The following is a 25124-nucleotide window of genomic DNA, read 5'->3' as shown; positions in this document are numbered from 1 at the left end:
TCCAAATGCCATTTACAAAAAGGCCATCTATCCTACAATGACATGTTTAAGACCCATAGAGAATTCTGGGCCAGTGTGTGACCTTTACTCAGCATTTCTAACTGGAAGGCCCCTAATGTTATACTCTCGTCCTCCCAAGCCTAACTCTGCCCTTCTCAGTACTGAAATCACCTCCTGGCCAACTACTCAAACTAGAAACCTTTCTCTCACCACATCCAACTAATCTACCGGCAAAGCATCTGTCGGTGACACTGTCAAAAATACATGCCAGGCACCCCAAATCTGAGCACATCAGGCCTCCTGTGCCACCCCGGCCCCAGTCGCAGGGGGGTGTCGCAATTCCCTCCTTCCTCACCTCTGCTCTGGGCCTCCGAGCTCGCCACTGTCCCTCCCCCACCCCGTCCCCACACTACACTGAAAGGAATGCTCTTTAAAAACACAAGTTGGGTATCACGGTCCACTTAAACTCCTCCAGAACCAAATCTAGACTCCTGACGGCGACGCCACCCTCACCCGGCCCGGGTCATGCTGTTCCTCTTCCTGTGGGTCTCTGGGGTGAGTCAAGGGCTCCACGCTTCCGGGAGCTCATGCATGCAGTTCCCTCTGCCCACGACACCCTTCTCAGATCTGCCCTGAGCTGGCTCCTCTCAGCCCTGAGTCTGGGCTTCAGGGTCAGCTTTAGAGGCTGTCTCCCCCATCACTCCCTGCCAGGAGAACCCCTGTCTTTCTTGGCCGCGATCACCTCACACTTCCTGGGTCCAGGTCAATGACAACCTGAGCAAAGAATGAATGAAGTGGCCGAGTGTAAAGAGAACACTCCATTCAAAGTCCCCAGGACAGCGGTTCAGTCAAAGCAGGCGTGATAAACCAAAGGATGGGGCCAAAGTGGAAGTGACCAGACGCCAGCGGGGCCGGCTGAGGGGGATCCCAAATCCTTAGGGAGCAAACAAGGGAGTGAATCAATAGGGTGGGAATCAACTGGACAGCAACAGAGGAAAAACCTGAAACCCTAAGTCACTCCTGAAGGAGACTGCCGGGAGAAATATCAATAACCTCAGATATGCAGATGACACCACCCTAATGGCAGAAAATGAAGAGGAACTAAAAAGCCTCTTGATGAAAGTGAAAGAGGAGAGTGAAAAAGTTGGCTTAAAGCTCAACATTCAGAAAACGAAGATCATGGCATCTGGTCCCAACACTTCATGGGAAATAAATGGGGAAACAGTGGAAACAGTGTCAGACTTTATCTTTTTGAACTCCAAAATCACTGCAGATGGTGACTGCAGCCATGAAATTAAAAGACGCTTACTCCTTGGAAGAAAAGTTATGACCAACCTAGATAGCATGTTGAAAAGCAGAGACATATTACTTTGCCAACAAAGGTCCGTCTAGTCAAGGCTATGGTTTTTCCAGTGGTCATGTATGGATGTGAGAGTTGGACTGTAAAAAAGCTGAGCGCCGAAGAATTGATGCTTTTGAACTGTGGTGTTGGAGAAGACTCTTGAGAGTCCCTTGGACTGCAAGGAGATCCAACCAGTCCATTCTGAAGGAGCTCAGCCCTGGGATTTCTTTGGAAGGAATGATGCTGAAGCTGAAACTCCAGTACTTTGGCCACCTCATGCGAAGAGTTGACTCATTGGAAAAGACTCTGATGCTGGGAGGGATTGGGGGCAGGAGGAAAAGGGGACGACAGAGGATGAGATGGCTGGATGGCATCACCGACTCGACGGACCTGAGTTTGAGTGAACTCCGGGAGATGGTGATGAACAGGGAGGCCTGGCGTGTTGCGATTCATGGGGTCGCAAAGAGTCGGACATGACTGAGCTACTGAACTGAACTGAACAGGCGAAGAGCCAGTCAGCCACACCCTCTTCTCCTTAAACGGAAAGGAAGTTGTGGGAGGGTGAGGGGGGAGCTTTGAACAGTAAAAATAAATAAACAAAATCAGCCAGAAACTCCGGGAGATGGTGGAGGACGGGGAGCCTGGAGTGCTGCATCCAGGGGGCCTGAGAAGAGTCGGACACTAGGTAGCCACTGAACAACAACAATTCATTAATTAGCTAAACTGTAAACTAGAACATACATCACCTCTCTGGAACCAGCTGATTTTAAGTTCCTTACTCACTCTGAAGCTTCACAGAAGGCAAGGTACCCTGGCTCTCCGGTACGATTCCTTATATATTTATTCTGCACCTGTGAGGTGACACCCACTAGTCGAAGCCTAGTACACAGCTATAACTAAACCATGAAATGTGAAATTGTGAAATTCTGGCCTTTCATGGTAACTTTGGGAACCCGCGTCCATTATCAGAAGACACCAAGGAAGCGAAATGTGACCACAATATACGGCAGAGGTGAAAATCACAGCCATCACTGACGGCTCTGGCTGGATGCCAGGCATTGTTCCAAGTGCTTTCCGAGGGTGAAATCATCTAATCCTAAGAATCCTGAGAGGCAGGTACTGAGAGGAAGCTGAAGCAGAGAGGTGACGCGGCCAGGCCAGCATCGCACAGCCAGGAAGGGGCCCAGCTGCCCGGGCTGGCCCTGGGCCTGAATTCCCATCCAAGGAGCTCTGCCAGGAGGGCCAGCGTGGCTCTGAGGGCGCCGGGGCTGGGCTCTGAAAGACACACGCAGCTGCCACAGACAGGTGGGCACTTCAGTGCCACTCAAGAGGAACCAAATAAATACAGCCCTCTGCACACTCAGGCACACAGGATGACGTCGGCAAGGGATGAAATTTAAAGCAACTCAGAGAAGCAGACGGGGTCGATGGTGTGGACACAGGGAATTTTAGGACAGCACTCCAGGGCCAAGTGGCGAGTGGAAATACCCTCCGCCCAGGACATCATGTGTTTAGAAAGAGGAATAAATATTATTAAACAGCCGTACTTCCAAGACATCCTCACGCAGGACCAGAGAAGGTGCCCCAGGGAATGTGCAGCACAGTGCCTGAATTTTTGCCTTAAAAGGCATTCCTAAGCTGCAAGTGAAAAATTATAATCATCAGCCTGTAGTCAATGCGGCCCTCAGACTCAAGCCTCTCTGGGTCAAGCCGCAAACAACACACAAAGTAGTTAAAGTAACTGTTCCCTGTCACCCCGGCTTGCAACACTTACAAAAGCAGGTGGACACATTACATCCCACAGAGACCACAAACCAGGGAGGGAAAGGTTATTATAGATGTTCTGGCACCTTCTTGGACATCTCCTCCTGGATATACTTATGAGACAGTTTGCCCCTTCTACTGAAAATGAAAGCCCCAAGATGAAGGCTGTGCTAAGCAACAGCAGGGAGGAAATTTCACACCTCTACTCCACCCCCAACCCCTCTCTCCACCCCACCCCCAGCTGTTCACTTTGAACTTGCTCTCAGATCTCTCAGATATAACATGTGCCAGGTGGCCCTTCCGGGGCCCAGGCCTCCTAAGGCCCTGGGAACATCTTGCCTGACACAGGAATCCTGTATGGGACGAATGGACAAGAAAGACAAAAAATCTTGCAGACAGCTTGCCCAGGGGCACCCAGGCCCTGGGTCAGTGACATGCCCAGGACTGCAAAGGTGTGCTGAACTGCCAGATTACTACCCTGCTCCAGACTCACATATTCTAATAAAATACAAAGGTTCCACTTTCTCATTTGTGCAACAGAAAAATTTCTGCCTTTTACTGTATCCATTATCTGGTTCCCAAGGCTTCACAGTATGTGAAATTAACAGTAATTAGTTAACTAAACAACACATTGCTAAACTCATAACAAAATTAAAAAGCAAACTTCTTATTTGGGCAAAACCTGGTAAGGATAAATGACCCTGTTTCTTTGCATCAAAGGAAATTTTCACCTCACTTAATATGCTTCTATTGTGTGTGTGCGCGTGTATGTGAATTAAATTTTTTAAATTGATATTTGGAACAAGTATATATTTTAAACTTCTGGATGAATATTTTCTTATTTCTCCACCCGAAAAATACTATCTAAAGTTTTTCTGATGATTTGTAAACATTTCACACTTTAGAAAACACAAATTTCACTTTCAATCCTAAGATTTTGGAGAAAAAGTATTTTCACTAACACACACACACTTCAAGATATTGTCTGGAAATCCAATCTCCACACATTATACTTTCTCTTGAAAGTCATTCTAGAGTAACCAAGGCAACAGAATACAGACACCTTCTATTCTACCTTGTCCTTTACTGGAAGGCTCACAACTCTCCAAGGGTCACTGTCACCATTACTGGGCTTGAGATTGTATACTAATTGATTCTCTCCCACTTAACATTGATTTAACCCTCCCAAACTGACAGGCTTTACAGTTAGTCAAAATGAAGAATTAGAGGACAGAATCTGACAACCACCATTTGTACTTGTAAAAAGTGACAGTATCTAACAGCTGGGAAGGGAAAAGAGTGTAGGTCAGTGTGATGAGCACCCAAGAAAGAGCCATGGTAACTTGAAGGAAGGCATTTAGGTGGCAGAGGACCTGAAAATCAACATGTTCTTTGCATTACACACACACAAACATACACCCCCCGCCAAAAAAAAATATTCAGCTTCAATAGCTCAAGGTCTGATTCTGAGTGAAACTATTTGCAGACTCCTGTAGACAGCAGACGGAAAACATTTTTTCAGCAAAGAAAATTCCGTCCACTAATTTGAATTATTCTGCAAATTAGGACAAGATCCTCATTAAGCAATCAGCTGGGCAGTCCAGCTGAGGGTGAGAAGGAAGAGGCAGGGGATTCCTTGAGAGCCTAGCAGAGAAGGAGGCCACATGCCATCACAGAAGCAGGAAAAAATAAGCAGATGGCACAGGCTCCTAATCACCCCTGCCCCATTCCAAGGCTCTGGCTGAACGCTGTCCAATAGAAATATAATGCCAGTCACATATCTAATTTTAAATTTTCAAGTAGCCATGTTAAAAGGAGAAGAGAGAGCAAAATGAAACCAGTGACATTAATTTTAAGAATGTATTTAAGTTAACCCAATATGTTCGAAACATCATCTCAACCTGTATGATTTAAGCAGGAAAAAAATTACGAATGGGGGTGTTTTACTGTTTTCTCCTAAGTGACTTAAAATCAGGTGTGTTTCTTTCACCGAAGAGGACATTTCTAGGAGGTCAAGCCACATTGCAAGCGCTCCGGCGGTCAGCGGCCACCTTCCGGGGGCAGCTCACACGAACTTCAGGCTGACGGTTGGCCTTTAAAATACCCAACTACGTATCGGAGTAAGGGGTTGGGGGGAAAGACCCAAGTCCCGAAAATTTCACCCAATCAGGGTGCAGGCGCGACCTCTCGGGACCAGCCAGAGCTTTCCAGCTGGACCACACCCCTGCAGCGACCGTCCCCGACAGGAAATTCACGCTAATGGGAACTGACAGGTCTTCATTCTTCAAGGGTGGGGAAAAGAAACCTCCAGCCCCGGCCGTCTCGGTGTCCACAATAAAGACAGGAAACCGTTCGTGCACGTCCTAGACGTGAGCCCCGTGAAAAATAAATAAATAAATAACGGGGAGGGGGGCCGGAGAGAGTGACCCGAAATTAACGAGCCAAGCGCCCCAAGCATCCTTCCCGCTCCCAAAACCAAGGTACCGGATTGGTGGGGGGTGGGGGGTCCTCGATCACCAAACAGACACAAATAGTACGGGAAAATATATGCATATATATATGTGTGTGTATATATATATATATTCTTTTTTAGTTAAATAACCAGAGAGGGGGTGTTTTGTCAACCGAAACACATGCGGTAATGGGGAAGACGGCGGCGCCCCTGCGCCCCACTTGGCGGAGACGCGCCCCCCGCCGCCCCGCAGGGAGGGAGGCACCGGGACCCGCCCGCCCCCGTCGGCGCGCCCGCGGGGGCCCGGGCGGCGGCGCGCGCTCGGGCCGCCCCTGCGCCGGGGCCGCGCGCCCTTTGTGGCCGAGCCCCGCGCCCCCGGGGCCGCCGTTCCGCCGCTGGGCGGCCGAGAGCGCGCCCCTCCCCCGCCCGTGTCCGTTACCGGCCGCGCGCGAGCACGAGGCGGCGGCGGCGGGCGGGGGCCGGGTGGCGCGCGGGCCGCCGCGCGGGCGGCGCGCACCTACCTGCGGGGACGGCCGCGCCGGCGGGCGGGCAGCGGCGCGCGATGAGCGGGCGACGGCGGCAGCGGCGGCGGCCTGGGCGCTCGCTCTCAGCTTCCCTCCGCGGCGACCCGGCGGCGGCAGCGGCGGCGGTGGTGGCGGCGGCTCCTCGGCCTCCGCGCGGCGCCCTCTGGCGGCCGGAGGCCGCGCCCGCCGCCCGGGAGACGCCGCCATTGGCTGCGCCCGCGAGCGTCGGCGCCGGGGGCGGTGGCGGCGCCACGTCGGGCCCGGCGGCGGCGGCGGCGGCACCGGGAGGCGGTTACCCTCGGCCTCGGCCTCCGGGGCCGCCCCCGAGGCGGGCGCGCGGTCCTCGTTGGGCTGCGGCCCCGGGGCGGAGCCAGTGGAGGGGCTGCGCGGCTCCCGGAAGCAGCGGTCCCGGGAACCGATTGGGGGTGGACGTGCGGTTCAAATGGATGCTCGCCGGGCATGTGTTTTTCTGGGCTCCGCGACCCCGGAGCAGAAGAGCTAGGAGTTAGAACAGCGTCTCACAGGGAACTGACCTCTTTTCGGGTGTCGGGAGGTGCCTTCCCCGAGACACTGTTTATTTAGCCAGTCCTTAGCTGGTGCTCCCGGAGAAGGCAATGGCACCCCACTCCGGTACTCTTGCCTGGAAAATCCCATGGACGGAGGAGCCTGGTAGGCTGCAGTCTACAGGGTCGCTAAGAGTCAGACACGACTGAGCGACTTCATTTTCACTTTTCACTTTCATGCATGGAGAAGGAAATGGCAACCCACTCCAGTGTTCTTGCCTGGAGAATCCCAGGGACGGGGGAGCCTGGTGGGCTGCCGTCTCTGGGGTCGCACAGAGTCGGACACGACTGAAGCGACTTGGCAGCAGCAGCAGCAGCAGTAGCTGGTGCTCCTTACTCTCCGGCTTGTGAACTGTTTGGAGCCTGTGGACATCGTTGTTGTCCTCTTTCCTGCAGATGAGGAAGAGCACGGAACTCAGTGGTGGCTCTGACATGGACGGCTAGAGGGCCTGGCTCCCGTCCTTCCAATGCCACCTCATCTACGTGTATTTTCTTGTTTCTTTTTTTAAGATTTTTTTTTTAATGTGCACCTTTTGTTTTTCCCTCCACCAGAGCATCACTTTATTATTAATCTGCCGTCAGCAATCGAAAACTCTTTAATAGGTACCCCCCTATCCTGGTGATGTGGACCTTTTTAAAAAGTGTTGGATTTGGTACAATGTTTATGTTTTGGTTTTTCGGCTTCAAGGCCATGTGGGGATCTTTGTACTCCACCCCCATCCCGCCCCGACCAGGGATGGAATCTGAAGCCCCTGCGTTGGAAGGCCAAGTCTTGACCTTTGGACCACCAGGGAAGTCCCCCATCCACCTGTATTTTCTACAGCCAACGGTGCTCGGGGCTCTGGCGGTGGACAAGGCAGGGTCCCTGCCCCATAATGGGATGGGGAGTAGCAGTGGGAACCCACCAAGACGCAGAAAAGACCGTTCTGGGCGGTGAAAAGCCAGGAGACTCAGGTCTGGGTTAAGAGACCGTGATGGGACAGCTTCATTTACAATAGAGGGGAGGGACGCCTCTGCGAAGGTGAGTCTGCAGAGCTGAAGAAGGTGCTCTCGGCAGAAGAAGGGTCAAGTGCAAAATCCGGGAGGCTGGAGCTTGTTGTCTGCAGAACAGGAGGTGTGTTAGAGGGTAGACAGGTCTGAGTAACCGAAGCGGGCCACTGTTTGGAATTTGGAGCTTGTTCTGCGTGGCACTACTGAGTCTGAATTGGGAGTGACAGAATGTGATCTGCATTTCAAGAAGTTCTCTAGGGCTATTGCGCTGAGACTGGGCGTAGTAGGAGGAACAAGAGGGGGAACGGGGAGACTGCTGGGTGGCTCTGGCAGTGGTCTGGGTGATGTCAGTTTATAAACCTGGTGTACTAGCTCAGGCTGCTGTAACAAGATACCAACAGACTGGAGGCTTTAACAAGAATGCATTTGCCCAGAGCTCTGGAGGCTGGAAGTCCAAGATCAGCGTGTTGGCAGGGTTAGTTTCTGAGGGGAACTGTCTGCTTGGCCAGCAGAGGGCCACCTCTGTCTATGTCTTCATGTGGTCTTTCCTCTGTGTACAAGCCTTTCTCTTCCTAGGAGGACACCTATCATATTGGCTTGGGGCCCCACCCTTATGACTTCATTTAAGCTTAATTACCTCCTCGAAGGCCCTGTCTCCAAATACAGTCATGTCAGGAGTTAAAGTGTCAACATATGAATTTGGAGGGGACACAATTCAGTCTGTAACACCAGGTAAGCATTGTGACAGAAACGTTCAAGGAGGGCTGACCGTCTAAGGAAAGGATTCTGTTCATCACTCAGGTCTCAGCTCAAACGTCTTCTCTTGGAGAGTCCTTCCCTGACGGTCACCTAAAATTGCCCGTTGTCTCAGCGCTCTCTGGAATGACCTTGCTTAATCATTTGGGTTCTTATTTGTGGTCTTCCTCCTCCCCTGTAGGACAGCAGAGACTCTTCCTGCTCTGTTCTCTGTTCCCAGCCCCTAGCATAGTGCTGCTGCTGCTGCTGCTGCTAAGTCGCTTCAGTCGTGTCCGACTCTGTGCGACCCCATAGACGGCAGCCCACCAGGCTCCACCGTCCCTGGGATTCTCCAGGCAAGAACACTGGAGTGGGTTGCCATTTCCTTCTCCAATGCATGAAAGTGAAAAGTGAAAGTGAAGTCGCTCAGTCGTGTTGGACTCTTAGCAACCCCATCTAGCACTCTATAAATTTTTCTCAAATGGATGTCCCCAGGTAACTAGGAGCTAAAGTCTGCAGGATGAGCAAGAGGTAACTGGCTGCAGGGGTGCATGGAGAGAGAGGAGACTTAAGTCAGAAGATGCTGAAAGGGGACTTCCCTGGTGGTCCAGTGGTTAAGACTCTGCACTTCCAATGAAGGGAGTACAGGTTCCATCCCTGGTCAGGGAACTAAGATCCCACATGTTGACAGAGCAAAAAGAAAAAAAGAAAGAAAAGAAGATGCTAAAAGGTCAGAGTGGCTAGACCACAGACACCTGAGTGGGGTCCCAGGAAATTTAGATAGGATATGAGCAAAGGCCAGGCCCTGAAGGGTGTTGTATAGCTACATGAAGATGGACATCATTTTGCCAGTACAAGAGAAAACTCCATGGGATTGTATGAGTTGCCTCTGGTTGCTGTAACAAAATCACCACAAACTTAGTGTCTTAAGATAATGCATATTTACTATCTTACAGTTCTGGTGATCTGACAGTGGGTCTCATGGGCTAAAATCAAGGTATGGACAGGGCTGATTCCTTCTGGAGGCTCCAGAAAAGACTGTTCTCTTGCCTTTCTCATCTTTTGGGGGTTGCAGCCTCCCTTCACTCATGGTACCTCCCGTCATCTTCAAAACCAGCAATGATTAGGGAAGCCTTCCTTAGGATGCATCTCCCCAGCTCTGCCTCTGATGTCATGTCTTCTCTGACTCTCCTGCTTTCTTCTTTCCCTTGTAAGTACCTTGTGGTAACAATGAGCCATCCAGATTATGCAGGATAATCTCCACATTTATCTCATCTATCTATGGGAGAGTTCTTATGACCAGAACTGTGTATTCTACTAAGCAAGAGAAGGCAAACCAGGCCTGTTCTTTTTTAAATTAATCTATTTTATTTATTTGACCATGCTGGGTCTTAGTTTCTACATGCAGGATCTTTCATTGTGGTGCACAGGCTCAGCAGTTGTGGTGCATGGGCTAAATTGCTCTGTGTCTTACAGGATCTTAGTTCCCCAACCAGGGATCAAACCCCTGCGTTGCAAGGTGGATTCTTAACCACTGGAGCACCGGGGAAGTCCCAAGGCCTGTTCTTTTTATTTTAATTATTTACTTTTTAATTTTATTTGGCCTGTTCTTTTTAGATGGGTTTTATTTTTGCCAAGGTGTGTTGCATTCGTTTGTGATCCCAGTCTTCCTGCTGCTGCTGCTAAGTCACTGCAGTCGTGTCCGACTCTGTGCGACCCCATAGACAGCAGCCCACTAGGCTCCTCTGTCCCTGGGATTCTCCAGGCAAGAACACTGGAGTGGGTTGCCATTTCCTTCTCCAATGCATGAAAGGGAAAAGTGAAAGTTAAGTCACTCAGCCATGCCGGACTCTTAGCGACCCCATGGACTGGGGCCTATCAGGCTCCTCCGTCCATGGGATTTTCCAGGCAAAAGTACTGGAGTAGGGTGCCATCGTCTTCTCCCCCAGTCTTCCTACCCACCTTGAATTCTCCACTCCTCTGCATGTTATTCTGTCAAAATTCTCAACTGTATAAGGAGTCAGTGTATGTCTATTTTTGGTTGCCTTGGTTTTTCCTTTTAGCAGGGCACCAAATTAGGAGTCTTAGTTTAAGAACCTCATCTCCTAGCACTCATCTGGAAATGTGGGAGTGAGTTCTTAGTGGGGATCTCTGGCCAGTAGCTCCTGCATCCTGGCAGTAACATCAGTGATGGCTTTGTTTTGTGTATAAAGTTTGCAAGATTCTCAGCTGGAGCTGGCACGCACACATGACAAAAGTGGGTTTTGTTTTATATAGTCACATCCTAAGTCCCCTCCAAAGGGAAAAAGAGGTGTTCATATCATTATAAACACGATTCTCTCTCACTCAAGTTCCTCCAAATAAATACGAAGTGGGGAGACGTCAGGCTCCCGCGGCCGGAGCGGCGGCCCCGGCTCGGCGCGGCGCAGCGCAGTCTGCTTGAGCGCTCACCGCAGCGAGAAGGTTTCCTCTGCCGTCGCGCCTTCCGCCGCCGCCGCCGGGCGGTATAAAAAAAAATAAAATAAAATAAATAAATACGAAGTGAATGTTGTGGCATGAATATTTGTGTCTCCTCTCTTAAGTTCATGTATTAGAAATCCAAACCCCCAATGTGATGATATTAGAAGGTGGGTCTTTGGGAGGTGATCAGGTCATGAGGGTGCAGCCATTATGAACAGGATTAGTGCCCTTATAAAAGAGGCACGAGGGAAATGATTTCTCTCCCCATCGTGTGAACACAAGGAGAAGGCAGCTGTCTGCAAGCTGGGACGAGGGTCTCACCACACATGTCAGATCAGTTGTCATCTTGATCTTGGGCTTTCCCAGCCTTCATATCTGTGAGGGGAAAAAAAAATGTTTCTTGTTTAAGCCACCCAATCTATGGTTATTTTGTGAGAGCAGCAGGTACAAACTGAGACAGTGAACATCCAAGATACAAGCAGTTGGTTAGTGGGAGATAGCACAGTGGGGAGGGAACTTGGAGTTTGGGAAACAAGGGTTAAATCCCAACACGCTCCTTACCCATCTGGATGGCCTGGGGCCCGTTTCTTACATCTCAGTCTTGAGCTCATCATCTTAACATGTGGCTAATAATCCCTCTCTTGTGGTGAGGATTAAATAATGTGTACATAAGGCACCTGGCGCAGAGAATGGTCAATAATTAGCAGTTACATTTCCCTCAGGGTGTTGACTAATGAATAAACTTGCCACCATGATCTTGGAGGTGGGGAAGGGCACTTGCACCAGGCCCCACCCCCAGACACCATGAAGCATGCTCCCTAGTCCCCCTACATTTGGAAAAACTGTTCCTGAGGGGGGCATGATGGAAGGGTGACAGATCTCTTAGGTATCCTGAAGGGGAAAAATGCTTGTGCACTGGCTTGAAAATGGAACCTCAGGGGACTTCCTGGGTGATCCCATGATTAAGACTTTGCCTTCCACTGCGGGGGGTGTGGGTTTAATCCCTGGTCTGGGTGCTAAGATCCCTCACGTCTCTTGGCCAAGAAACAAAAACATAAAACAGATCTGAGCAAAAACGTAGAAACAAAAACATAAAACAGAAGTCATATTGTAACAAATTCAGTAAAGACTTTAAAAATGGTCCACATCAAAAAAAAAAATCTTTAAAAAAATGATTTAAAGATAGACCCACCATCGCAGAGATAAACCCACTATCTTGAGGCTATTATCAATGTATTATCTACAGAAATGGATTCACCATAGGGCCAACCTCAAATAAGAATGAAAATAGAAACGATCTGTGTGCAAGTATTGTATTCGTTGTTGTTGTTCAGTCACTAAGTTGTGTCTGACTCTTTCCGACCCCATGAACTGCAGCATGCCAGGCTTCTCTGTCCTCACTACCTCTCTGAGTTTGCTCAAACTCATGTCCATTGAGTCTGTGATGCCATCCAACCATCTCATCCTCTGATGCCCCTTTCTCCTCTTGCCCTCAATCTTTCCCAACATTAAGGTCTTTTCCAATGAGTTGGCTCTTTGCATCAGGTGGCCAAAGTACTGCAGCTTCAGCATCAGTCCTTGCCATGAATATTCAGGGCTGATTTCCTTTAGGATTGACCGGTTTGATCTCCTTGCTGCCCAAGGAACTCTAATCAAAGAGTCTTCTCCAGTGCCACAGTTTGAAAGCATCAATTGATATACGTGTTCTAGAAAAGGAAAACCTTCAATTTTATGGTGACTCAGAACAGGAAACGCACATGTTAAACATTTGCTAAATGACCACATGATACTTCGACAAGCCACACACATGAATTATGTCGGTGCTTCTATGGGAGGGAACCTGTGCTGGAACCTACATGTTCAGCATTTTTAAAAATGTAATATTATTATATTCCTTCTTGAATAGTCATATGAACTGAGTAATCACAGTAAATCACTGGTACTATACTTCCACATTCTGCTTTGATGAAGTGCTAAAATATAAGAAAGATACAAAAAGTATAAACTGGATTCCTTTATTTGGCTTTGTAGGCATTATATGGATTAGGCATGTGCTTCCTCTCCACTTTCTCTTGTTATTTATCTCAAGTTACTCAGCTTTGAAGATAGCTTTCTGAAACCTCCACCCATGGGCTGGTGGCCTGTACATCAACTTACATGTGTGACGAAGTGCCGGGGAGGAGACATCCCAACTCAGGGATGGAAGCCGGGTCTTCTGCGTTGCAGGCAGATTTTTTACCATCTGAGCCACCAGGGAAGCCCAGAATAGAGCAAAAGAGCCCTAATTATCCAAGAAAATAAAAGAAGCAGATAGATAAATAATTTGGGGAATAAGATGAAAGACTTTACGTTTTACTTGAGAGCATTTTTTTCTAGGAATTCTTCGGAGTTCCCCCAAAAGAATACAGTGGTGGGAAAGCAGATTTCTGCCTCCAAATTATGTTCCCGTGATTCTCAGCCTGGACTTGATACTAAGTTTGGTGCCACAATATATCACACAGTTCCTTTCTTTTATGTGGGGAGACACATTTAACATTTAGAAAAAGAATTGCTCCAGTTCCTGTTAATAGCAGCTTTGGGGGATGGAGGATCATGAGAAATCCAGGAGTGCTGTCTTCACAGCAGGAGTTATTTTCAATTCCTTCCCCTACTTCTTCCTGCCCCAAAGCTGGGAGTACAAGGGTCCCCTTTCCATGTGTTCTGTCTTCCCCTCCATACCTATTCCCAGCTGACTTTTCCTCCCCCATCCACTGATTAATGCAGCCCAGGCTTTCTACTGCCTCCGGCCTCTGGAACTCAAACCACCTGGAAATGGTCCTTCTGGAATAGTGGATGGGATCCAGGGAGCTCCATTCATCTGTTCAACAAATGTAAGTGCCAACTACATTCAGTGTGCTGAATTCCAAAACCTACAGCCAGGGTTCCTACACTTAGATGCTTAAAATTATACTTGCTATTTGAAGATCCTCCAAGATGTGGGCTTGGGAAATAGACAATTAGAACAGGAAAGAGCACAGGGACCCTGGGCGTGCGTGCTAAGTCTCACAGTCACGTCAGACTCTTTGTGACCCCATGAACTGTATGTAGTCTGCCAGGTTCCTCTATCCATGGGATTTTCAGGCAAGAATACTGGAGTGGGTTGCCATTTCCTCCTCCAGGGGCTCTTCCCAACCCAGGGATTGAACCCGAGTCTCCTGCATTGGCAGGTGGTTTCTTTACCACCAAGCCATCTGTGAAGCCCCTATGATGAACCTAAAGCACAGGTTAAGTGAACGTGATCTGTCTTTTAACATGTGAAATTCTCAGGACATGTGTACATGAGGAGGATTAACATGAAATCAGAAGAAAACTTACCACGGACACTGCAGTTTAAAAGGTACTTACTGCCTCAATTAAAGGAAACAGCTGGCAGGCTCCTTTAATCCAACTAATCTACAATAGGGTGCTTTTTTTTTTTTAAACATGTTCAAGGATCATAAATTTTACTCAGTCTTTTATAGCCTTTGGCAGGGTGCCAAGGCTTATTAAGAAATTGCAGAAGCCATAAATATAAAAAATGTACAAATTCTCCCTTGAGTAACCACATGAATGTTTCCAACAACATGTCCAAAGCCATTTTCCCCCTTCTGTGAAGTTGTTATAAAATATACTTAGCACAGATCTACATCTGCTGCTCTAGACTGATTTATAGCAAAAATTTAAATTAATGTATTTTTAAAGACATTTGCAAAAAAGGAATAAATGTGAATAAACTCTAAATCTGAATCATAGTCATCTGGTTATGCTATAAATTTTAAATATCAATTAAAAAAAAAAGAAAAAACCCAAGCTGGCTCTGCTCCCTATCATTCAGCGTCCATCCTTCAGGCATGCTATTTAAGGCCTGTGTTGTCATTAGAAAAGACGTTTCTAGGAACACGCGTGTGTGTGTGTGTGTGTGTATGCTGCAACTCCCCAAAATTCATATATTCCACACAAATTTATTACAAGATGGGCTTAAATCTCTTGTTTCTTTTCTAGAACAAAATCTAACTAGGTCTTAGGGACTTCTCTCTGGCAGTCCAGTGGTTAGGACTCCACGCTTCCATTTCAGGGGCACAGGTTCAATCCCTGGTCGGGGAACTGGCATCACACAGGCCGCACAGTGTGGCCAAAAAAATAAAGTTTATATTTTTTAAAAATCTAACCAGATTTTAAACATTCTTAGGTTCATCATGACTTTGTAAGAGCTGTCTTTGCGTCTCAATTCAAATGTTACTCTTCCTCCCCTCATCTACAGTATCAGCAAAGTCTGCCTTGCTTTTCTTCAGCTTTGATCAGAGGAACAAGTTTTAACTTGGCTAATTTATCCCGAGTAAACATTGCAGTAGTTGGCACCTTGGGAGTACATCAAGTTCTGGCAAAGAAGTCCCTCTAACCAGGGGAACCCAAAGTCTTAGTGATTTACTTACCATTTCAGCGGCAAGATCCTCTTTAAGGACAACCCTTTACCGGCATCTTCTTTCTTTTTTTCCCCTGGCTGCACCACTTGGCTTATGGGATCTTAGTTCCCCAACCTGGGATCGAACCCCAACCCCTGTCATTGGAAGCATGGAGTCCTAATCTCTAGACCACCAGGGAATTCTCCACTGGCATTTTCTTTAAAGTCTATGAATGGGTATATCAATAATTTTTAGTAGCAATGATCTTTAAGTAGGGGCCCTGCTTAGCCTAGATTAAGGCAGAAAGCAAGTTAAACTTAATCACATGTAAATTCACCTATCCAGGTAAAGCCAGCTTCAATGTCAACAAAACCCAGTCTTTCTCTATCAGTCAACTCTGTTTGTCTGTCTCAGGCAGTTCCTCCCTTTACAGAGTCCAGAGAGCTCCTAGCAGTTTCAGGCTTATGGGGCGTCTTCTAAGCAACCCCCACAAATATTCAAGGCCTGAGTCTTATTGACCAGAACCAGGTCATCGTCTGACCATCCCGAATCAATCCCTGAGGCTTGGGGGATGTCATACAATTGAGTTGTTGTCCATTGACATTGTATAAAATCACGTTAGAAAATAATGACTTGGGCTTCAATTATATACTCACCCCTGGTGCTGGGGGGTCAGTATATAATTCTGTTTCTTGGTCAAGCTCTGTCAACTCAGACAAGAAAGGGAAAAGAATTACCCCTCCAAGGAAAAGTACTTGGTACCTAAAGAAGATTATAAGTGGCTGGCACATTTTTCCAAAACAAAAACTCTATTTCTAGTGCTGATAAAAGAACATAATAAATGGGTTTAGCTCCTCTTCTTTTCCAATTCTCTACCGTCCTAGCCAATCTCATTGATGGTTCTGGCCTCCATTGTTGTTTATGCACTGATGGCTCTTCCATGTAGGTCTCTAGCCCAGATCAGTCCTGAGTCCCAGCCCAATAAGTAATCCAGCTGCCTACTTAACATCTCTTCTTGGACAAATCAGAAGCATTTTCAACATCGCATCTCAAAAGTTGAACTCTAGGCCTCCCTGTCCCCGTACGACTCTTTCTTAGGGAAGCCTTCCCTAACTTTCCCAAGGAGATCAAGTCTGCCCAGCAGAGACAGTCAGTGTATGGTGTACCTCCCTTTTGGCGCTGGACACAAGCACAGGGTCACATTTGTTTGCATGTTGTTTGATTCGTATTTGTCTCCCTTCCTAGACTGAAGCCCCATGAGGGTAGTGACTGTATCTTTTTTCCTTAACATCATATCCCATAGAGACTGGAACACAGATATTCAATCAACATGTCATTTATTATATTAGTATTTATTGGTACATAACTATTTATTGAGAAGTGTGTCCCACTACTGTATAAATACCCTCTAAGAAAAGACAGTTTGCTAGTCAGAAATTAATCCAAAGTACAGAAGACCAGATGGGTGGTAGTGGGCAGGAAGATATTGATTATGAATACATGCTCCTTGACACCCACTGCCCTGCAACACTGATCTCCTAAGGTGAATTTAAAAGGCCACCTTGAAAGATTTCCAAGGGTGTGAGGGCTCTCAGAAGACATGAAAGTAAAAAAGATTGAATGTAATATCATATATGTATATATTTTTATTGCATATGCATGCATTTATATTTCTATTCAACAATACAGCAGATCTATTCAGTTCTACATTTGGGTTCCTCTAAAATGTATAGAGCATTCATATTTTTTCTCTAAAGTTATAGATAGCGCTTTTATTACAATGAAAATGCTATAATCTTTTCATTAAGTTTCCTAAGCTATTAAAATTTTTATTGACTAAAAGATTCTTTAAATTCTATAATGTTTATAATTTTCAAATGTTTCCTACACACGATTTCATGTAATCCCCTAAAAACCCTTATCTCCCCACCCCTCTGTGTCCCCTCTGCACTTACTCCTCCCCACCGGTTTGTTCTCTGGTCTCTGAATCTGCCTCTTGGGGATTTTATTCACTAGTTTGTTGTAACTTTCACAGTCTACATATAAGGGATACCATAAATTACTTGTATTTCTCTGTCTTATTTCACGTATGTTCTCCAAGTTCATCCATGTTGTTGCAAATATCATTCTTTTTATGGCTGAGTAGTATTCCATTGTGTGTGTCTCACATCTTTATTCATTCATCTGTTGATGAACGCTTAGGCTGCTTCCATTCCTTAGCAATTGTAAATAATGCGGCTATGGACCCTGGGGTTCGTGTATCTTTCTGAATTTGTATTTTATAATATTTTATATTTAGTTATGAAAATCAAGCAATTATTGAATAGCATCCTGTCCATTATGGTTGAGATGTCCCTGTGTTAGAAGTGATCAGCCCAGGAGGAAATAAATCAGAGACTGATAAGATCAGAGAAAAGGGCAGGGAATGAAACGCAGACAAGGAAGGAAAAGTCAACAATAAGATGTGATCAGCCAGGGAGCAAACTGTCCTTCAAGGAAGCCAACTCTGTGACAAAGTTCAACATGTTTAATAAACAAATGTAGCAGTTCTGGTGGTAATTTTTGTGTTATGTGCTTTTTTACCATTTTTTAAAGTGGCAGTTCTGGAAATTTTTTGTCCCATAAAAGCAATTAAGTAGATTACCAGAAGGCTGTGAAGTAAAACAGCTTTAAAATAGTGAGGAGCTGTTAGTTTTATAGACAACAGCCATCATAATAAGAATCTATTCTTTTTTAAAAAAATTTTTATTTATTTATTTTGGTCGTGCTGGGTTTTAGTTTCAGCATGTGAACTCTAACTCACAGCATGTGGGATCTAGTTCCCTGACCAAGAATCAAACCTTGGCCCTCTGTATTGGGAGCTTAGACTCTTAGCCACTGGACCACTAGGAAAGCCCCCTAAGAGTGAAAGACTGCAGAGGAATACTAAAATATTAAAATCAAATGCACAAGTTAAGAGAAAGGACATGGGGAAAGTGAATAGCATTCATGAACAGCAGGAAGCAAATAAGGTGAATTTACACAACCGTAATATCAAGAGATTAAAAAGTAAATTTGCTAGAGGAGAAAAAAGTAAAAGTTTTCCCCCATTAAACTCTGAAAGCTTTACTTCACAATACTCTGAGAGCATCCTGGTAACATTTGAAACTATCTGATTTTATTAGCAATTCTAAAGAAGGAAGTGACATGGTATCTTGTTCAAATTCAGTAATTATTAAGTGATCATAGAATATATCATTTCATTTAAAAAATCACGAGGCTAGTTAAATCATATTGATGATTTGGTCTAAATTTATAAAACAAGCTATCTTTAAACTTTTTTTTGCAAAATCAGGACCAAAGTTTGATATACAATAAACATGGAATACAATATACATATTTTATGTGCATACACACATATGTGCAAACATTATTTTGTAGGTATAATTATGCATTTGCACACATTATAACACAATATTTAATCCAATTCAGGTTAAAATTGTAATTCGATTCGGTGAGCTCCAAATTAGGACAGTTTTATAGTATTGGCAGCAACTGGTATTTCCCATGCCTGCATTTATTTTCTTAAGTCTCTTTCTTTTTTTTCAATTAAGTTATTAAAAATTTTTATTTTTATTTTTTATTTTTCTAATAATTTATTTTAATTGGAGGCTAATTACTTTACAATATTCTGGTGGTTTTTGCCATACATTGACATGAATCAGCCACAGGTGTACATGTGTCCCAACATCCTGAACCCCCATGTGTCTTAGATTTTTACTACTTAGAGTGTGGTGGGTGGACCTTTGAGCTTGTTAGGAATGTAATTCAGTACACCTGGGGTGAGGCCTGAGGGGGGCTTTTTTTGTTTGTTTGTTTTTTGCACATCTTACAAATTCATAGGCCATGCCAACACTACTGGTCCACAGACCACACTTCTGAGAAGTGAGATTCCTCTAGAGACTGTCTTAAATGCCTTGGGTAAACTCTATACCTTTTCTTAGGGGTTTCTGTGTTTTCATCTAAAAAAAAAAATGAGCTACTGGGACTTCCTAGTGCACCCAGTTAGAAAAAATATGTTTGAACATATTCAAATATATTAAATTTACATTCTTTATTCTTTAAGAAGAACAACTCCTTTCTTCCCAAATGACAACTCTTATTTAGTGAGAGTTAAAAACAAACTTTCAGAGAGCTATGACAGGCCACTGGTGACACCCTGTGGTCAATCCTTATAATTACAGTAGCACTCTTGAGAGTCCCTTGGACTGCAAGGAGATCCAACCAGTCCATTCTAAAGGAGATCAGTCCTGGGTGTTCTTTGGAAGGACTGATGCTAAAGCTGAAACTCCAATACTTTGGCCACCTCATGTGAAGAGTTGACTCATTGGGAAAGACTCTGATGCTGGGAGGGATTGGGGGCAAGAGGAGAAGGGGACGACAGAGGATGAGATGGCTGGATGGCATCACTGACTTGATGGACATGAGTCTGGGTAAACTCCGTGAGTTGGTGATGGACAGGGAGGCCTGGCGTGCTGCAGTTCATGGGGTCACAAAGAGTCGGCCACAACTGAGCGACTGAACTGAAGTGAACTTGGGGTATTTCTTGGTAGGGGGCTTCCCTGGTGGCTCAGATGGTAAAGAATCTGCCCACAATGTGGGAAATACAGGTTTGATCCCTGGGTTAGGAAATTCCCCTGGAGAAGGGAATGGCAACCCGCTCCAGTATTCCTGTTTGGAGAATTCCATGGACAGAGGAGCCTGGCAGGCTACAGTCTATAGGATCACAAAGAGAGGGACGGAACTAAGCAGCTAACACTTTCACTTTTACTTTTCCATGTAAAGTTAGACAAACTGACATTAGGTGGTTTTGGTTTTGGTTTTTTGTTTTTCATTTTTATTGGCGTATATTTGGTTTACTGTGTTGTGTTAGTTTCTGCTGTATGGCAAAATGAATCTGTTATATATACATATAGCCCTTCTTTTTTGGATTCCCTTCCCGTTTAGGTCACCACAGAGGACTGAGTAGAGTTCCCCAAGCTCTACAGCAGGTTCTCATCCATTTTATACATAATATCAATAGTACATATCTGTCAATCCCAGCCTCCCAATTCATCCCGCCCCTTGCCATTCCCACTTTGGTATACATAAGTTTGTTCTCTTCATCTGTGTCTTTATAGCTGCTTTGCAAATAAGTTCATCTGCATCATTTTTTAAGATTCCACATATAAACCTTAATACATGGTATTTGTCTCTTTATGAGTTACTCTATATGACAGTCTCCAGGTCTATAAATTTCAGTAGTCTGTGTTTTCATACAATTTAATTTTAAAACTTATTATTTTGGAATAATGACAGATTCATAGGAGATTGCTAAGAAATGTATGGGGAAGTCCCTTGTGCCTGTCCCCCAGCCTCTCCCAGTGTTAGTATTATACTATCAGCACCAGGAGGCTGACACTGACCAGATTTCACCAGTTAGACTCATTTGTGACAATAGCATTTTGACAGGTCAAGGAAACCACAGTAGGTCTATAAGAGTATTTTATGTTGGTGCTTCGTGGTTGGTCGCTCAGTTTGTGTCCGACTCTTTGTGACCCCATGGACTGTAGCCCACCAGACGCCTCTGTCCATGGGATTTTCCAGGCGAGAATACTTGAGAAGGTTGCCATTTCCTTCTCCATGTTGGTGCTTGCTGCTGCTGCTGCTAAGTCACTTCAGTCGTATCCGACTCTGTGCGACCCCATAGATGGCAGCCCACCAGGCTCCCCCATCCCTGGGATTCTCCAGGCAAGAACACTGGAATGGGTTGCCATTTCCTTCTCCAATGCATGAAAGTGAAAAGTGAAAGTGAAGTTGCTCAGTCGTGTCCGACTCTTAGCGACCCCATGGACTGCAGCCCACCAGGCTCCTCCATCCATGGGATTTTCCAGGCAAGAGTACTGGAGTGGGGTGCCATTGCCTTCTCCGATGTTGGTGCTTAAATAATATTAAATTCAAAGACCAACTGGAAAGTCTCCCTTAGCACTGTGGCAACATAAAGTGAATCTTGTATTCTAAAACTCACAGTTTTATTGAGACAAATATTGCAAACAGTGTAACATAGTAAAATCACCACTGGACTGAGAACCAGAAAGCTCGGGTTCTAGTTCTTGGTTTGATTCAAGAGAGCTGTAATCTCCCCTAACTCTTATGTCTCTATAAAAAGCTTTCACTTTCTTGGTTTAAGAATTTGTTTCTGTAAGGTGTGCGTGCGTGCATGCATGTGTGTGTGTGTGTGTGTGTGTGGCCGCACGGCATGTGGAATCTTAGTTCCCTGACCAGGGATCAAACCCACAACACCCTGCGTTGGAAGCTCAGAATCTTAACCACTGGATCACCAGGCAAGCTCCTGTTAGGCTTCTTGAGAAAGAGTACACGTCAAGCCAATGTTTCTGACCTTGTGTGTCTGAAAATATCTCTATCCTAACCTCACCTTTGATTGATAATTTTCCTGAGTATGGCTTTTCTTAGGCAGGAAATTATTCTTCTGTTGGGAATGGGAAGGCACCCTGCATTGTTTTATTCTTTCCTAGTTCCTTTTTTGTCTTCTTGCTTGGGTGACTCATTCATCATAGAGCTTTCTTCAGATGTTTGGTAATTCTTTACTGCCTGTGTTAAGAATAAAGCATCGAAAAGCCATTCAGGATCTCCTCAAACAGGCTTTTCAACCGGTGAATTTGCAGAAGGAGCATAAAGAGGCCAACCAACTTTTCACTGAGTAAGCCTAGGTCTATCTGTGTTAAAGTGGTAAGTCTCCTGCGAAAGGAGTCTCCCAGTCCAAGGAGAAGTTGGGGGCTGGAAATAAAGATGGACGAGAAGTCTGATGCCCAGTTGACGTGGGTGAACTTGATTTTAGATCAACATATGTCAGTTTAGGCATAATGTTTAACTGCCTCAGTACAGCCATCCAAGAAGTAAATTCTTCTTCTTTTTTTAAATATGTTTACTTATTTATTTATTTGGCTGCACCAGGCCTTAGTTGCAACACACAGGCTCTTTCACTGCACCATGTAAATTCTTAGTTGGGCATGTGGGATCTAGTTCCCTGACCAGGGATTGAACCTGGGCCCCCTGCACTGAGAGCTCAGAGTCTTGGCCACTGGACCACAAGGGAAGTCCCAGTAAATTCTTATATTGACCAAGTTTCGTGTATTTTAAGAAGCAGAAGGTAGAATGGAGGGGGAGAGATAAGGAGAGTTGGAGACATTTGAAAGGAACCAATCACGGTGAAATACAGGGTCTAACTCAAATGAGGGGAGACATGAAGACATTAGAGGATTCATGGAAATTGAGAGAACTGGGAGATTTTGTATGTGTGTGTCTGTATATGTTGGCAGTCTCATGAGAAAAGAATTTCAACAGTGGGAACAATAGCATGAAGGACCTGAAAAGGGCTTCCCTGGTGGTCCAGTGGTTAAGAATCCACCTGCCAATGCAGGGGACACAGGTTCGATCCCTGGTCTGGGAGGATTCCACATGCTGAGGGGCAGCTAAGCCCATGCACCACAACCACTGAGCCCCCATGCCCTAGGGCCCACGCTCCACAGCGAGAGAAGCCGCCGCGGTGAGAAGCCCGCACCCCGCAGCTGGAGGAGCCTCCGCTCACCACAGCTAGAGAAAGCCCAGGCACAACAGTGAAAACCCAGCGTGGCCAAAATAAAGAAGTTAATTAATTTTTGTGAAAAAAGAACTTAAAAGGTTGGAATGATTAAAAGTGAGAATTCAAGGCACTGTTGTGGGTGATAAAGTATGGAGTGTAGCAAAAAGGTCATTGGCTAGAGAGAGCCCAAAACCAAGCTGCTGCCCAAGTAGTGAATGAAGAAATAAAATATGGTCTCTCCATGCAATGGAATATGATTTGGCAACCAAAAATGAAGTACTGATACAAGGTACACATGGGGGAGCCTAGAAACATGCTAAGTGAAAGAAGCTGGCTGCAAAAACCTACATGTGCGTGAAATGTCCAGAATAGGCAAATCTCTAGAGACAGAAAGTAGATTATTAGCTGCCTATGTGTGGGAGGAATGGAGAAGGAAAATGGCAACCCATTCCAGTATTTTTGCCTGGAGAATCCCGTGGACATAGGAGCCTGGTGGGTTATCTGGTGGGTTCTAGGCCATGGGGTTGCAAAGAGTTGGACACGACTTTGCACACACACACACACATGTCTGGGAGGAAATAGGTTATGAGGTTGGGGTGGGGCAAGGAAAATGTTGTACAGTTGGTGATGATTGCACAATGGTGAATATACTGGAAACCACTAAACCACACACTTTAAATGGATGGGTTTAAAAACAAAAATAAACAAATGGGACTTAAAAGCTTTTGCCCAGCAAAGGAAATCATAAAACAAACAAAAAGATAACCTACAAAATGGGAGGAAATATTTGCAAATGATGCAGCCAATAAGGGATTACTTTCCAAAATATACAAACAGTTCATGCAGCTCAATATAAAAAAATAATAAAAAAATGTGCAGATCTAAATAGACATTTCTCCAAAGAAGACATAAACATGGCCAACAGGCACATGAAAAAAAATGCTCCGCACTGCTGATCATTAGAGAAATGGAAATCAAAACCATAATGAGATATTACCTCACTCTGGTCAGAATGGCCATCATCAAAAGGTTTACGAATAATAAATGCTAGAGAGGGTGTGGAGAAAAAGGAATCTTCCTACACTGTTGGTGGGAATGTAAATTAGTGCTGACACTATGGAGAACAGTATGGAGATTCCTTAAAAAACTAAAAATAGAGCTACTATATGATCCTGCAATCCCACTCCTGGGCATATATCTGGAGAAAAACATGATCCAAAAGGATGCAGATGCATGCACCCCAGTGTTCATTGCAGTGCTGTTTACAATAACCAAGACATAGAAGAAACCTAAATGGCCATTGACATAGGAGTGTAAAGAAGATATGGTACATATATACAACAGAATATTACTCAGCTATTAAAAAAATGAAATAATGTCATTTGCAGCAACATAGATGGGCTTAGAAATTGTCATATGGACCGAAGTAAGTCAGGAAAGAGTAGGAGAAATATTTTATGACACTGCTTATGTGTGGAATCTAAAATGAAATGATACAAATGAACTTACTTACAAAACAGGCACAGACTCAGAGAAGGAACTTACGGTTGCTGGGGAGGGAAGGGGGAAGATGGGTGGAACAGATAGGGAGTTGGGATTGACATGTACATGCTGCTATATTTAAAATGGATAACCAACAAGGTCCTACTGTGTAGCACAGGGAACTCTGCCCAGTGTTATGTGACAGCCTGGATGGGAGGGGAATTTTGGGGAGAATGGATACATATATATGTATGGCTGAATTCCTTTACTGTCCACCTGAAACTTATAACATTTGTTAATCAGCTATACTCCAATATAAAATAAAAAGTTCAAAAAGTCCTGTGATAACTATAATGGGAAAGAATATAAGTGTATAACTGAGTCACTTTGCTGTAGAATAGAAATTAACATTATAAATCAACTATACTTCAATAAAATGTGTTAAACAATGAAAAAAAGAATTTTTTTTAATGTGGACCATCTATGAAGTCTTTTTAGAAAAAAATAGTAATTTATTTGGCTTTGTTGGGTCTTGGTTGTGGCATATGGGACCTAGTTTCCTAACCAGGGATCAAACCCAGGCCCCCCACATTGGGAGCAAGGAGTCCTAACCCCTGGATCACCAGCGAAGTCCCTTGTAAAGTCTTTATCGAGTTTCTTACACCATGGCTTCTGTTGTTTATGTTCTAGTTTTTTTGGCCAAGAGGCATGTGAGATCTTTGTTCCCCAACCAGCGATCAAATCCACACCCCCTGTAGGATGGATTCTTA

General features: G+C 45.3%; 1 protein-coding gene and 1 long non-coding RNA gene across 5 annotated transcripts in view; both read right to left on the bottom strand.

The window, feature by feature from the left end:
• The window catches only part of ZC3H7A (zinc finger CCCH-type containing 7A), a 38427-nt gene extending 32230 nt beyond the window's left edge, over positions 1–6197 (bottom strand). For all 4 annotated transcript variants that reach the window (XR_015154738.1, XR_015154739.1, XM_086375726.1 and 1 more), the window contains exon 1: positions 6080–6197. The gene's annotated coding sequence lies outside the window, so the exon portion shown is untranslated. The remainder of the gene's footprint in view (positions 1–6079) is intronic.
• Positions 6198–11066: 4869 nt separating this feature from the next.
• LOC147345407 (uncharacterized) lies at positions 11067–13112 on the bottom strand. The gene is made up of 3 exons (XR_015154740.1): positions 12988–13112; positions 11392–11507; positions 11067–11205 (listed from the first exon to the last, which is right to left on the bottom strand). It is a non-coding gene; the product is annotated as an uncharacterized LOC147345407 (long non-coding RNA).
• Positions 13113–25124: the final 12012 nt, after the last annotated feature.

Source organism: Bos grunniens, chromosome 25 (genome assembly GCF_055505025.1).
Source record: "Bos grunniens cultivar Pamir isolate PY7600 chromosome 25, Bosgru_T2T1.0, whole genome shotgun sequence".
Classification (NCBI taxonomy): Eukaryota; Metazoa; Chordata; class Mammalia; order Artiodactyla; family Bovidae; genus Bos; species Bos grunniens.
This window is presented reverse-complemented; position numbering and strand designations above follow the sequence as displayed.